We start from the raw sequence: 6,879 nt of genomic DNA, 5'->3' as shown, positions 1-6,879 counted from the left end.
TTTGACATATTCATAAATGCATATAACAGTTTTCTCCATTTCAGTCCCTGGTACTACCCCCATTTCCTCCCTTCCTCCCTTACATTGCTCCCCTTCCTCTACTCTATTTTTAATTGATGTATTATAGTTATACATAAAATTAGAATGCATTGTGGTATATTTATACACAAATCTATTACAATCTGGTGGACTTAATTTTTTCCCCCTTCCTCTATCGCCCTTAGTCCTTGCTTCTACTCCATTGATTTCCCTTCTGTTTTCACAAGGTCTCCCTTTTTAAACTCCTTTTTTTTCTCTCTTACTTCTGCGTATGAGATAAAACATTTGACCCCTGATCTTCTGAGTCTGGTTTATTTCACTTAGCATAATGTTCTCTATTTTCATCCATTTAACAGAAGATGTTGTAATTTAATTACTTTTCATGATAGAGTTGAACACAATTGTGTATACAGACCACATTTTCTTTATCCATTCATCTACTGATGGGCATCTAGCCTGGTTCTATAACTTGACTAGTGTGGATTGTGCTGCTATAAACACTGGTATGCATGTATCACTATAGTATGCTTATTTGAGTTCTTATGGATATATACCAATGGGTAGAATGACTAGGTCATATAGTAGTTCCATACCTAGATTTTTTTTTTTTTTTGAGGAATATCCATATTACTTGACAAACTGGTTGTAATAATTTTCAGTCCCACTGACAATGTATAAATGTACCTTCCACTCACCTTTGATCCTTGACAGCAATTGTCATTATTTGTCTTCTTCATGATTGCCATTCTAACTGGGGTGAGATGAAATCTTAGTGTAGGTTTGATGTGCATCACCCTAATTGCCCAGGATGTTGAACATTTTTTCACATATTTATTGACCATTTATATTTCTTCTTTTGAGAAATATATCTTTATCTCTTTCACCCATTTATTGAGTGGATTATTTAATTCGAGTTTTTTATATATTCTGGTTATTAATCCCCTATTGGAGGAATAGCTGACAAAATTTTCTTCCATTCTGTAGGTTCTTTTTCATGCCCTTTTTCCTTTGCTGTGGAGAAGCTTTTTGATTTAACCTATGTGTTATTTTTCATTGTCATCCAAACATTATGGAAGGTGTCTAAGAGTTGGGAATCACACACCTTTTAAAATAATACTCTCCAGGCGATTCTAAAGGGCAACCCGGGGCGGGGGGGGGGGGGGAATGGATGTGCTTGAGTGAGTCTTAAACTTTAATATTCCCAGGAATCCCTTGGGGAAACTTTGTAAAAGATTCTAATTTAGTGGGTCTGAGGTGGGTCCTGAGATCTCCATTCATTAACATGCTCATGGTGATGTTGATGCTGCTTGCCTATAGACTGTGACTGAGTACAAGGCCTTTCAGACCATCTCTTTCCTATACCTCAGAGAACACCACTGCTATGTTATGTGGAAGTTATGTTAAGTGAAAACATTCTGGTGACACTTAGAGGCGAGACTACAGTGCGGTTTATTTTATTTTTGTGTTGTTTAGATTTAGGAATAAAAGCAACCAAATTGCTCTCTGTGGAGAACAATTTCTATCCCTTTCCATGAAAGTTATTCTTTTTGCACTTAATGAAATCGTAGTTAGAGTCATCACTTTCCTAAGGAAGGAATTATGGTTTAGCTCAAGCAGCTGAGTTGTGTACCCATCAGTAAGCAGCAAATAATTTTAGTCTTCGGAAAATTAATTGGTAAATATTAGCAGCTAACCTTCCTGTTTATAGTAAATGAACCACAGAGAATCATTTTAAAATCAGTTCTGTATCTTCATGGTATTTGACCTCAGCTGCAAACTATAGTTATAGGTAAATAAATTAATTCATTCAATAGATGACTTTTGATGCAGTATCTTCAAACAACAGTTTTGGTTATTGCATAGGATTCATTATGCCAGTCATTTGTAAACAGTTTATGTTGTTCCCTAATTAATCATGGTCCAATAAAGAGAATTCCTTATCCTAGTGGTTCTTGAAAAGGACTTATCTAAGTTTCATCTAACTATGCAGGCTTTATAATAGAGCAGTGAAGAGCTGATAGGCCATGATGCATTCCTATTTGGTACAGTTTGGCTGGAATTTGACTGACTATAAGAGCACAACCAGGACTCCCATAGCACAAGAAATAAAAGCTAGAATCAACCACTGGGATAGATTCAAACTAAAAAGCTTTCTCTCAGCAAAGGAAACTATCAGCAATGCGAAGAAAGAGCCTACAGAGTGGGAGAATATCTTTGCCAATCATACTTCAGATAGAGCACTAATCTCCAGAATCTATAAAGAACTCAAAAAACTCTACTCCAAGAATTCAAATAATCCAGTCGACAAATGGGCTAAGGAAATGAATAGACACTTCACAGAAGAAGATCTACAAGCAATCAACAAACATATGGAAAAATGCTCAACATCTCTAGTAATAAGAGAAATGCAAATCAAAACCACCCTAAGATTCCATCTCACCCCAATTAGAATGGCGATTATCAAGAATACGAGCAACAACAGGTGTTGGCGAGGATGTGGGGAGAAAGGTACACTCATACATTGCTGGTGGGGCTGCAAATTAGTTGCAGCCACTCTGGAAAGCAGTGTGGAGATTCCTTAGAAAACTTGGAATGGACCCTCCATTTGACCCAGCTATCCCACTCCTTGGCCTATACCCAAAGGACTTAAAATCAGCATACTACAGAGATACAGCCACATCAATGTTCATAGCTGCTCAATTCACAATAGCCAGACTGTGGAACCAACCTAAATGCCCTTCAATTGATGAGTGGATAAAGAAGCTGTGGTATATATATACAATGGAATATTACTCAGCCATAAAGAATGATAAAATGATGGCATTTGCAGGCAAATGGATGAAATTGGAGAATATCATGCTAAGTGAGATAAGCCAATCTCAAAAAGCCAAAGGACGAATGATATCGCTAATAAGTGGAGGATGACACATAATGGGGGGGAGGGAAGGGTTAGTGTTAGGGTTAGAGTTAGGGTTAGGAAGGGGGGCAAGTATGGAGGAAGGAAGTACTGTATAGAGGGTAAAGAGGGGTGGGAGGGGTGGGGGGAAGGGAAAAAATAACAGAATGAATCAAACAACATTACTCTATGTAAATTTATGATTACACAAATGGTATGCCTTTATGCCATGTACAAACAGAGAAACAACATGTATCCCATTTGTTTACAATAAAAAAAAAAAAAGAGCACAACCAACCTACTCTTAGTAGAACAGCAAAACTCTGAGGCTTTGCATGAGCATCAATGGTCTGGGGTTTGTACTGAAGCTGTTAAGAGAAGGTATGAGTCAAGTGGGATTTCATTTCTTATAACTTCTCCAGAATGTTTGGTCCTATTTGCTTTCAGAAAACAATTATTTTATGCTGATAAGGTTGTACATTTGACACTCTAACATCCTGAGGTGATTGCTGCCAAAAGATTTCTCTTGCAAACATTCCTATGGGATCCACCCATCTCTTTAGGTGCTTTTGAGAAAAAAATAATTAATTGCATACAGGCCATTAACTGTATTTCTTTTGCAATGCTAGAATAACTCCTTTAAGAACCAATTGTTGATTCCAAATGTTTGACCTTTCAAAAGAGCAGGGTGTTGAATATCTTTCTGCTGGAAACCTTTTCTACATTTATGTTTACTTCTTTAAGGTGGAGTCTTAAAATTTGTTTGGATAAAGAGAATAAAATATCTTAAACTATGGATAGTTGATAGTAAATGATTTCCCATAGACCTTGGGGTGTTGGGAATTTGTATTATTGAAAAGATACTTATACTAGTATAGTTAAATAAAATAAAAACAGAAATAATATTGTGCATTTTCATCCAGAACAAGAAATATCAAAAAAATTAGCTATGGTATCTTTTTTGAAATTTCCTGACTTCAAAAATAGATACCAATACATAAAGTTAAAACAAAACAATTGCAAAAAAAAAAAAAAAAAAGAAAGAAAGAAAAAATAATTGAAGAAGATACCTAATTACTTTAGAAAAATTAATTTGATAAATAATGTAAAACCTCCATATAAATGATTAGGTAATTTCTTTGCATCTGTGGAGGTTACACACTGAGGCTGTGTTGCATTTCATGCTCCTTGATGTTTTCCACATCCTAAATGTGGCAGAAGGAATAGTATACTTTAAAATACTTGTTATCAGAGGACAAGTTTGTTTTTATAAAACTATCACCTGTATCCTTCTTGAATGAGATAGGTTAGTAAAATAACAATTAAAACTTTGCCAAAAAATTTAAAAGAATAATCTCATTAGCTTGAACTCTTGTGATATAACTGATTTGGATACTTTATTTAAATTATGAGGCTTATGGTCCCCTTGAGACTTGGGAAGAAAGAAAGGAAAGGAACGGGTAAAAACTCTGTTTCAAAACACGACCTTACTTGTTTTTTAAAAGTAAAATAGCTTCTGAAAAAGAAAAACCATGATAACTTGTTGCTCTGTTCTTAGGAAGAAAGCTTAGCCCTGAGGTGGCAGAACTTGAGAAGATGGCCAGGAATCAATTCCATGTGATCAGAATGATCAATGAACATTACAAACATTGGGGGACGCTCGTTTTTAACTTATTTCTTCTCCAGTGCTGTGATTTTAGTGTTTTGCGGTTAACAAGTTATATTCATTATCTGGGTGAAGTAGTTCAGGGCAGGGGAGCATTTCTGTGGTAGTGATCAGATGGTCACGGAGTGCGAGCACCTGGAACTTACAGATATTTACCAGTCTCTTCATGCCAATGTGATTACTCTGGGTGATACAAGAATCCATTTGGGTGAATTCTTTGGACACACATATAGTGGGATGGAGTTACAAATTAGCTTGTAAAAATACTGCAAAAAAACTGAATAGCTTGATAGCCTTTAGGTTTTCATTGTGCAGTTTGGAAATTTCTGAATTTGCTGTGAATTTAAAATGCCACCTACATTTACAATGTGTTTCAGAGCCAAATAAAATAATTTTTAGATTACTGGTATATTAAAACCCTTTTTCTTCTCTTACTAGTTTACCAAATATGCCTTAAGTAGATTAATATATATATATAATTTTATAACAATATATGAAAATTTGTGTTATTATTATTAACCAAGAATTAATTAAGAATTAATGTAACCTAATAATTTCTATTTACCAACAAGACATAATGAGATGAACAAAGTCTGGACAAAGTCATTAGAATGTATATGGAATAAGAATCTTAGAAGTATATAGTAACTTGGGAATTGGGTAATGTATGTCCTCAAGACTTCTGATTGGTTATTTAAAATACAGTAATGGGCCCAATATAATTAAGTCCTTAGGGTATTATTCTTGACGTTTCAAAAAGTTTTGAACATCTTTCCTCTGAAACAATTTAAAATTTTGGCTTAGAAAATTGCAGAAGTCCCTAAGAGCAAGATATATTTAAATTGCCTTCCTGAGCTGAGAGAAGATTCTTTAGATAATTTCCTGGGCCTTTACAATGTGCCACATTTTCAGACAGAACTAGTCAATATTTGTTCTTCTTTTACTTTTGAACTAGCAAAACTAAAATATACTCCCTTTGTAAATACATTTGACTGTAATGTACAGAAAGATTTGAAATCATTTAGAAATGGCACTTTTGTCATCAATGTTTTCCAAATTACATGTCACCATCTGACTCCCCAATGGTAACACTTTTTGAAGAAATCCATCAGTCTCACAGAAAATTTTGTATAATAGCCTGAAAGTAGAAGATCAAGGAAAAATTTGCTTTGTGTGGCAGCCTAACCAGGTAACTCTACCTTCCTTTTAGAGGTAATTGCAGAAAACATACTAATAACTAACAAATCAAAGAAAGAGTCAGTCTTTATGAACTGAGTTGAAATAAATCATGTGTTGTAGAAATGGAGTATTTCCTACTAGAAATAGTGTATAGGGAATAGGAATAAAGATTCTAAGAGAAAGGTCTTAAATTTAATTAGAAAATTGTGTTGTGGTGTGGTGGGGGAGGAAAACCAACCAAAAGAATAGCTGTAAATCCAAAGCAATTTGAACCTCCAAAACAGATAGTTGCTTAGGCCTAATTGGGAATAAAAAAATATTTGGTCAGAATGTATTTCCTAGTCCTTGCTTCATTATAAGTGCCTATACTTCAAAGAGTATCATTTCTCTTTGGTTCTGAGTTTACTGCACAATAGTCAGCAGATCTGAACCTCTTGATCAAAATGTAAAGCAGGCTATTTTCACCAAGGTCTGATTTTGTAGCTATTTACCTCTTAGCACCAATACAGCTTTGTTTGGTTCACTTTAGCAAATGTTTGTCTATTGTAATAATGAATAGACAATGTTTTACCTTGGTCCCTGTCCTGGAATCTTTATGTGGGATTGCTTTTTGGAATGCTTTATTTCTTGTTCTTGAATACATCTTTGGATTTGTGAAAAAAGAAAGAGAAACAGTGAGTCATTATCTAACAAGAAGAAAATTTGACTTATGTTTGCATGAACATTTGGAAGCTTATTTTGAATATTTAAATTTTTCCTTGTGTTGTTGGGGATGCATTTCATGATGATTTTAAATATTTGTATTACACACACATTTAGATTTTAGATGAATGAACTGAAATAGCCTTCATTATAAAATGTCAGTTTGTGAGTTCCTTGTTTTAAACTGCAGTGGACTTTTGTTATAATGGTGTAAGGTTAAACTTTGGTATAATGTGTATTCATCTCAAATCATAGAAGAGATGAAAAATAGTGGATTGGATTGCTTAAGGAGAGAAGACGGATAAAATCTAACTGATATTATTTTAAAGATACTCTTGGAGAAGGATGATGGAAGAACAAGTCACCAGAAGATGAAGGAAACCAAAGTAGTACTTGC

Source organism: Sciurus vulgaris (assembly GCF_902686455.1).
Source record: "Sciurus vulgaris genome assembly, chromosome: 15".
NCBI lineage: Eukaryota > Metazoa > Chordata > Mammalia > Rodentia > Sciuridae > Sciurus > Sciurus vulgaris.
This window is presented reverse-complemented; position numbering follows the sequence as displayed.